The following is a 9783-nucleotide window of genomic DNA, read 5'->3' on the forward strand; positions in this document are numbered from 1 at the left end:
TACTAGAACCTCCCTAGGCTCACAGCGAGTGACAGACTTTAACCCAGATGACCTTCTAAGAACAGAGCCTGACCACGGCAAGAAACTCCTCTAAATAATAGCCATTAGTGATCTCTTTATCAAGATAGTAAGCAATATGTTCAGAACATTTTGGGTAACTTTTTCATTGGGGTGTGTGGCGGGGGCGGGGGCGGGGGCTGGGGCTGAGACAGGGTTTCTCTGTTCCGGAACACACTCTGTAGAGTAGGCTGGCCTCGAACTCACAGAAATCTACCTGCCTCTGCCTCCCAAGTGCTGGGATTACAGGTGTGCACCACCACGGCCTGGCGTTTTTCAGGTACCTTTTTCATCTGCTGGTCAAACTTAGATTAAAACAGTTTGGTTTTGTTGAGAGCTCAGGCACACTTGGTTCCAGAATGTAAGGTATTTGAGAGCAGAGCTCAGTCTGTCCTATCCATCTCAGTTCAGCCTCAACACCGTCAGCAGTGAGTTGGCATTTGACCATGCTTTAGAACCGACTCCAGGAGTGACAGCGAAAGCAACCACATCGACAATGGAAGGGGCATGGACTTGCTCAGGAAAGAGGCAGGCGGCCTCTCCAGCAGTTATGCACAAAGCTCATCTGACGCCCGACAGCGCAGGTGGAGTGGGCAGGCCTGGAGGTCCCCAGCAGCTGGGAAGCCCTGGGCAGCACTTACAGCCAATTTTGTCTTCTGGAGCTGTGATAGACAGAGATGTACTGCTCAGATTCTTCTTCAAGGAAGGGCTTTGCTGCCCAGCTGTGAGGAGTATAGTCTACAGACAGCCTCCAGCTGTCAGCTCCTCTGCTGAGGCACCTCTGCTGCTGAGAGCTGTCTGGCCCCTGGTCATATGTTCTTCTGGGGTGGTCTTGGTCCTGCATCTGAGTGTGTGTGTGTGTGTGTGTGTGTGTGTGTGTGTGTGTGTGTGTGCGCGCGCGCGCGAAGGCTCAGCTATTTGTGCCTAATGTGAGAGTTTCTATAGGCAATGCTGTTATAGAATACCGGGTGGGTCAGTCAAGTCTTATGCAGCAGCATATGACAGCAGTTCCTTGCCTTCCCCTATCCCTACTGGCAGCCCCCACCTCCGTCAACATCTGTCCACTATGCTTCTTCCCCTGCTATCCACAGGTGTGGGGTCCAACAATCTTCTATCATACATTCCACCTCTGCTTCTCAAAGTTACAAGCTGGGCACAGGAACAAAGGTTTCACTTCTTTCCATGTTTGAGTGAATGCTTGAGGCTCTCTTTAAAGTTCAGGGACCCAGAGCCACGTTGCCTTTTTCCTTTCTGGGAGTTTAATTCCTCAGGGGTGTTATGGATCTTGATTGCAGCCTGGAATGTTTGGAGCTCTGTGTCCTATTGCCCAGACAAACAAGGGCTGTTTAACTTCCAACTCCACTTAGAATAGTAAATTTTAAAAACCTCATTAATACAGACTGTTCTTCTTTGGAATTTGTGATGATTCAGAGAGGTGCCCAACGAGCGTTTGTTTATTTTCACGTTATCAGGGAAGAGGAGTTTGCAGAGCAGAGAACATCAGCAAGATGCTAAAGGAATTTTTCTCCAACTTTACAGAGGAGAAACACCTCCCAGCACTTTAGACACAGTTTACAGGCCCCAGATCCACACAGCATTCTTCTCAGTTCATTAACACCGAAAATAACAGTCGTTTGGGACAACCCATTGGTGGTCTCTTTGGCACATCTCCCTGGACTTGTCTGTCCTTCAACACTGACCAAATTCCTAGTCTCTGCAGCTCCTTGCCCTCCCCCAGCCCTACTCACAGCCCCCCACCTCTGCTGACCCCGTCCACTGTGCTTCCTTCCTTCCCTCTCACCATCTTGCTTCACAGATTCCATCTCTGTTTTCTCAACTTCTGTTTCCCGAAGACATGGCCTTCAGACAGGGGAGCATGCCCTAGGTCCCATAGGCTAGATCAAGAAAGCAAGAGGGGTTTACAGTAGCCATCAATGCTATATCTGCATCAAGCTGGGGTGTAGCTCACTGGTAGAACACTTGCCTGGCAATGCCCTAGATTTGATCCCTACTACCACAGAAAAGTAGAAGCAACATTTGCTTTCCCTTTCTTGTCAAACATTTTTAAACACTTTCTAAATACAGCCAAAGGAATCACCTGATCAAGGAGACACATGCTTATTGTGGCACTCTTCATAATACCCACGATATGGAATCAGTCTGGGTGCCCAGGAATAGAGAAATGAATAGTGAAAATGAGAAGCTATTGGCAATTGATGGCCCTGGGGGCCCTGGGGAAGGGAGAATCAGTGTTCTCTTGGGATGTGACTGAGAGGCTACCCACGTTCCAGTACCTATACCCATGCACATATAGGCAGAACTAAGTGGCCTCAGTGGATTCAAAAAAACAGACAGCCCATGAAATTGGAAGGGGAAAGTCAGGGAAGAGACATGGGAGGAGCAGGAAGGGAAGGAAGACAGGTGTATTTGTCCAAAACACATTATTTGCATGTATGAAATTCCCAACCACAGAAAATGTGATATAATGTAATTTTCGCGAACTAGATAGAATTGGAGATCATCATACTAAACTAAAGAAGTCAGAGTCTAGAAGAGAGCTACCTCATACACTCTCTCGTAGATTCAACCTAGATTGTACACACACAGGCACGCCATGAAAGTAGGATTGTTTGCAGTGGGGCAAGGAGTCAGGAGAGGGTACTTGAGACGTACACGAACGCTTGAACGCAAGTGCCAGTACAAAGCCTACCATTTTATACGATGAACACACACCAACAGCAGATGCTTTCTGGGAGGCTGAGGGAGGAGGACTGCCATGAATTTGAGGCCAGCCAGGGTGGTATTCTGGTAAGAAGACTCTGCCTCAAAAAAGCAAGCAAAAAAAAAAAAAAAAAAAAAAGCTATCTAAACATTTAGCCCCTGCCTCCAGCTTGGTATATGCTAATTATACAGTAAGTCCTTGTCAAATGAGAGAATTTGAAATTGGCTTGACAGCCTGAGGTCACTGGTCACCCAGGGCTGGTGCCATTTACTCCTTGGAGCCCCAGCAGGTAATATGCTCATGACTCCACGGTGCTGCAGGAGTGCTCCCCACACCCAACAGCGAGCTCTTGGCCAGCTGCAGCTCACATCACAGAGGAAATTCTCACCTGCCACAATTTGCTGTGATCTCGAGCTTTCCGAGAAAGGGCCCCCTTTAAAATGGCAACCATGACCTTGGCTCTTTGTGATTTCTGGGGACAGAGCTGGCTGGGTTTCTGGCCTGCGGCTCAGCCTGCAGGCACCCAGAACTTCCAGACAATTACAGTTCCCCTGGAATTGCCCTCACTCCTGATTGCTATTGGTTAATTACAGAAATCTAGGCTCCAGACTCTATTACCCACCCATATGTCACATCCGATGTCACTAACGAGTTCTCAGCAGCACAGGATTTGGGGATGTGTGTGGCAATGTTGTTAAATTTGATGCACTACCGGTGCCGGTGTGTCTCTCTCTACAGAGAGGGGTTCCCTTTCTCCCTTGTGACTTTTCAGCCGTGGCGGTGCAAAGCGTGAGCTCTGCCAGCTGCAATCCTATAAACTTCATAGTGTCACCCATGAGGTTTTTACCTTTGTGGTGCCGCCTCCGACTTTTTATTCTGCTAGCAACCTCTTCTCATCCAAAAGCCCGAAACCCTCCTCTAACTAGCATTGGTCTGGGCGAGACAGTCCTCTCATTTAGCAAAGCAAACTGTGGAAACGGGCCTAGAAAGACTTGTCTAGCCAAAATTGAGTTTATTGCCTTTAGTTCAGTTCCACAGAAGCCTGACACCAATCGAGGTGCTTTAGAGACAGTAGACAGACGTAAGCTTGAGTGGTATTGCGTGCTGGACAAGCAAAACAAGACACTGATACCATTTGCAGGAGCACACACTTCATTCAGGGGACACTCACTGAGTCAGTTATGGTAAAGACTAGCCACTATAACATAAAGCCCCCTTTAGTGCTACGACTCACCAACTATACTTCATTTGTTCCACATGTGACAGTCCTGGGGTCAATAGCTCAGCTCTGTAGATGGTTGTTCTGGAATCTAGGAGCCCATGTTTTTGTGCTATGGCATTGTGCTCATGATAAGGTCAAAGCGAGGCTAGGACCACACTTGGGTTCTAGCTTTTAGTAAGTAAGGTAAAGGAGACAAGTGACTCCAAAATAAGTGTGACAATGCACATACACACACATACACATACCACACACACATACACACACACACACACACACACACACACACACACACACAACACATCCTATCGGGGAAAATTTAATGCATGACCACATATACCTGCAGAGAAGGGTGGGAATGTCACTTTTACCTTTGTGACATAAATCCAGAAAAAAAGGATAGGTTTGGGGAAACCTTTGCCGGTCTCCCCTAACTTTCTACTATCTGCTAGTGATTTCTGTGCCTACAGCAGAGATCAAGAAGATGGAGGTGCTGACCTCAGAGAGCTTACGTTCCAGCAGGCAGGAGACACATTAATGACTTCTGTAGCATGGGGCAGGATGGAATCCAGATCTGACCCCAGGGCCTGTGCTCCTAAGCACTGTGCTCTTGGAGTCCCAGACTTCAAAGCTGTGTCCTTGCCAAAGCTCTTATGCTTAACATTGACCAAAGATTTGTGCCAAGCTCAGGATAAAATCCAGATTTTGTTAGCAGCACCCTGGGAGAACTGGCCCCTGCCTGCCTACATAGCTTACATTTGTGAGCAGACTCCTTTCAAGTTCTTGGCTTCGGTCGTGATGGACTACTTACGGTTTCCTGAAAACAGATTATGCTTTCATCTTTCTGTGCCTTTGCCCCAAATTGTCCCTTGGTTTATAACACCTGCACTACCCCTAAATGATGTCTGACGCCCTCTTTCCATCACTTCACCTCAACCCACTGTGTTCACCTGCCCCTGTCCACACCGGGTGCATTTCTGTGAGGCCACAGACAGTGTTCCTGAAAAGGCTCAGGCTTGGGAACCAGGCAGGTCTGCACCATGCTCAAACTTTGCCCACTCTGGCTGTGTGACTTTGGAGAGGTATGGCACTTTTCTGCCTGGAGAGAATGTGTGAGAAGGGGAACTGGGTGGAAGCAGCTCTGTAGTCCAGGCCTGGAACAGAGCAGACGCTCAACCAAGGGCAGTAACTGTGTTGCTGTTGTATGGCTCCAGCCCCCAGGAGATGCACAATTGCCCCAGCAGGGACTCCACTTTGGGGTTCCAGGGTTGGGAACAAAGGATTTGCCCCATATGTGTCTGTTAAATGAGCAAATGTGTTGATTATGTTGATTTACAGTAAGATGCAAATAAGTTACTTCCGTACTACCTCTTGTGGGGCATTTATATACAGTTTTAAAGGCCCATAGAAAGGAAGCTGAAGAAGTGGTTCACTGGTTAAGAGCACTTGCTTCTCTTTCAGAGGACCTGGGCTCAGTTCCCAGCACTCATATCCAGTGGTTCACAATCATCTGTAACTCCAGCTCCAAGGGGGATCTAAGACCTCTCTCCCTCTCTCGCCTCCTCCCCCGCCCCCCCCCCCCTCTCTCTCTCTCTCACACACACACACACACAAATAAAACTTTCAAAGGAGCAACTGGAGAGATGGATCAGCAGAAAAGAGCACTTACTGCACTTCCAGAGGACCCGAGTTTAATTCTTAGCACATTGGGTAGTTCATAGCCAGCTCCAGGGGATCCAACACCCTCTTCTGGCCTCTGTAAGCATACCACACCCCCTGCATATCCCTAATATATGCATGAATACAAATGAAAATGAATCTTAAAAACACAACTTAAAAGGACCATATAGAGATTGAAATGTTTAATCCGAATAAATGACTTTCTGGTAGAATTTTAAATAAGCATTTAGAGCAAAGATTCCCTAGTTAGTGTTAATCTCAGCAATAGGCCAGCTACCCCTTCCAGCTACTGCTAAGTCATGTTCTATTCATGTGACCAATATTCATCTCTAAAATTATTCTGTCTTCTTCCCCACCAGGGACATCCCTAACTGCTTGGTATCCTGCCCCCAAGAAAGGGTAGAAATATACCAGGATAATTAATGTATATGAAACTTCCAAACACTGGGGCCTGGGGCAAGGTCAATTTGGGGTGGGGGAGTTAGAAGATGTGGATGACCCATTGCCTCTGTCCTTCAGGAGCTATGTGACTTTGGCCAAGCCCCCTCTAGTCTCTGAGCTTTACTTCACCCTTCTGCAGGTGAAAATGGTTCCTCGAGGCCACTGATATCAAAGACCTAAGAAACACTTTTGATTTGGAAATGAGACAAGTCCTGATATGAGAGAGCATCCACACCTTGGTCCATCTCTCAAACCATTTGTGGATTAGAAAGCTCTATCGTGCTAAGACGGCTTCAGAGTGTGTGTCCTTCCAAGGCCTAGACCCTGCCCTGCCTGGTCTTTTGGCTCTCTCCCTCTGCTGCCTCTCACTCTGGCCAAGGCTCTTCCTTTGCTTGCCTCTCTGACTCTAGCCCTGTCTCATCAGCCTGTTCTCTACTGTCACACGCTGTCGCCCCCCTCCCCTGTACCTCTTTGTTCAGGCCCCTATCAGTCTTGCTAATTATAATTCAGCCCAAACACCTCCGTCATTCTGGCATTTTCATTGATTCAAATTAAGAGTCAGACATAATTAATGCAAACTGTCCCCTCGTCCTCACCCTCTGACTGATGGATTTTCAGTGTCAAAACATTAACCTTTAGGTTTGGGACCTTGATGCATTCAAAGCCCATAAGCACCTGATAAGCAAGCAAACTATGGAACCGATCCCTAAATCAGCACTTTCTAGCTCATCAGCCCTTATTTATCTATGCAAAAAGGTATTTATTTGGGGAAAGAAAATAAACTTACCTTCACAAAGACACAGAGAACCAAACTGTCCGTTCTTATGGCAAAGGTGGAATTTGAAAGCTGCCTAGTTGCTGCTCCCTATAACAACAGGATTGGAGGTACTCAGTTGAACCTAGAGAAGAAACGTCATGAGGCAGTGTGGAGAACCCCATTAGGAACTGTGTCGAGCCCAACAAGTCGAAAACATGCCTCTGAGTGTGACTGTGGTGTACCAGTTATCTATCACTGTGTGTCCAACCACCTTACACATTTGTGGTTTCAAAACTAGCAGACATTTATTTGCTCGTGATTATGCAATTTAAGCAATATTTGATGCAGAAGGCTTGTCTCTGCTACACACCACATTTTCTGGGAAAATTCATCAGAGTGGGTTGTAGAGAGGAGCCATGTCCAAGATGGTGCCCTCATGTGCTGGCAATTTGGTGCTGCTGTTCCACTAGCTGGGGCTGTGGTTGAGAGCCCTGGTCCTATTCCATGTGGCTTGGGCTTCTTCCAGGCTGAAGACTAGACTCTGAGAGAGTGTCCAGTAGTCAGTGTATAAGGGGAAAAGCACTGACACATATACGGGAAAGTTAGAGCTAAGCTTCAGCTTGCTAGTGTTAAGTCTCTAAACCCATCTCCTAGCCAGTCCCAAAGTTGGTGAGAGGGAGTTCCTGAAAGAAGTAAATGCTAATGAAGTGTGGCTTCTTGGGTAAGAGGGGATCTGGAACAGTCTACCACAGGTGGTAAACCAGGATGAGATACTAATATGTATTTTCTTCAAGTACAATCTCTACACAGCTTTTTAACATGAATGATGTTTTTGCAATTTCTATTCAATAATATATTTTACTTAAGGGAAAAAATAGTAAGACCACATTAGTTCCTTCTAGTTTTCTTGTTTACAGCATGAAGGAGTCCGGTAGCTCTGGAGATCTCCAAGCTCCATTTTGATTCAAATGTCCCATGACTCTACCCTTTTCTTTCAAATTCTCACATTCTCACTCCTACTCAGTGATATCTTCCTCATGCTTCAGCCTCAAGATATGAAGGAAATTTAACTTGCTGGATATTTGGATTGAAAACAGAAACCTCTTAATGTATGGACCCTGAGAGCTGGAAGGAGGCCACACCATCATCTGGTGCAGCCCCCACATTTGAGACATGGGAAAGCTGAGGATCTTTTTTTGAACAGAAACTGAGACTAGGCTAGCTTAAAACAGAGAAAAAAGATGAGACCCCCAAGTGCAACTGTTCTCCAGGGCTGTCTGATCAAAGTCTGGACTCTCCTATAAAGCCAAGGAAATTGCACAAAATCAAAGAGAGAAAATGCGATGTTGTAACAATTAAAATAAAAACCAAAAAGCTGGAAAGTGAGTGCAACAAGCTGGTAAATGTCATCTTGAATCCTCATCCCAAAGACACACATGTTTCCAGTGAGCAAAAGCATCATTCCCCTAAGGCTCCAGGAACAAATTCACTCTCCTTAGTAAATCCAGCTAGCTGTTCATTGAACAAAGATCTGAATGGTACCTTTTTTGCTGCTGGAATAAATCCACTATTGGCACTAATAAGGGCAGGTTTAATAGTAAGCCTGGCCCCCAAACCATGTCTGTATTTGGAGTATGGAAGAAAAAGCGTGGTCCCAGGGTACTCATGGGACATGAGCAACAATTCTCCTAGTGGATCGTTTTTTTTCAGCAGCTAGTAACAAGTTTAGCTAGAAACTCTCCCTTTGAGATGGGCTGTGCAAACACCAGCCTCACCTGTGCAGCAGGAATCTCATGACCTATGATTGCCACTAGGAGGCCTGACTAACCCCAGTTCTTGTTCCATATCCAAACCAGTGTGGGAAGAGCTGGGGCCTTCTCATTCCTGCCAGGATGGAAGAACTGTAGCTTGGTGCATGATTCTTTAAAATGACCAAGGAGAGGTGTCACTCTTGGCTAAAACTTCTATAACTATTGCCCTCTCTGACCAACAGGCCACTTACCGACTGTTTGGCCACTATCTCCACCTCAGCTTGAGATGACTAATGGCTTCAGGAAGATCGAGCCCAATGCTAGAAATCCACCAAGAAGCATGCTTCACAGAGGAGGCAGAGGAGGCATCAACACATTCATATGTCATGCTCCATCCATCCATGCATGGATCCACAAATCCTCAAATTCATCTACCCACTCACTCACTCATCCATCTGTCCATCTGTCTAGTCAACTAGTGTAGCACGAATCTTAAATGGTCTTATTAATAAAATCAAACCTGATGCCAGTTATTGGGGTGAATGCTGGAAGATCAGAGAAGCAGAACAAGCCACAGCTACCTCACCTCACCAGTTCCTCAGCTGATCCTGTCTCCTCAGACTGGAAGCCTCTCAGTCCTCATCCAAATGGATCTCAGCTGAACTGGGGCTAAAAGCCTAAAAGCTTAACCAGGCTCTAGTTCCTGGTTTTCACGCCTTAAATACCTTTCTGCTTCCTGCCATCACTCCCTTAGATTAAAGGCGTGTGTCACAATGCCTGGCTGTTTCTAGTGTGGCTTTGAACTCACAGAGCTCCGGATGGATCTCTGCCTCCAGAATGCTAGGATTAAAGGTGTGAGTGCCATCATTTTCTGGCCTCTATATCTAGTGGCTGTTCTGTTCTCTGACCCCAGATAAGTTTATTAGGATTCACAATATATTGGGGAACACAATATCACCATAAACTAGCCAAACACAATCATTCACCCATCTGTTCATTCCTTCATCCACCCATCCATTGAATTTATACTTATTGGGCAATAGCTAAATTTAAAATATTGTATCAAAGAATTTGATGGCAAGGTTATAATCCAGTAGAGATCACCAGGTCAGGTAAAAATTTACATAGAGTTCACAGGTAGCATATGCCGTCAGAA

The sequence above is a fragment of the Peromyscus eremicus genome, chromosome X (genome assembly GCF_949786415.1).
Source record: "Peromyscus eremicus chromosome X, PerEre_H2_v1, whole genome shotgun sequence".
Taxonomy (NCBI): Eukaryota; Metazoa; Chordata; class Mammalia; order Rodentia; family Cricetidae; genus Peromyscus; species Peromyscus eremicus.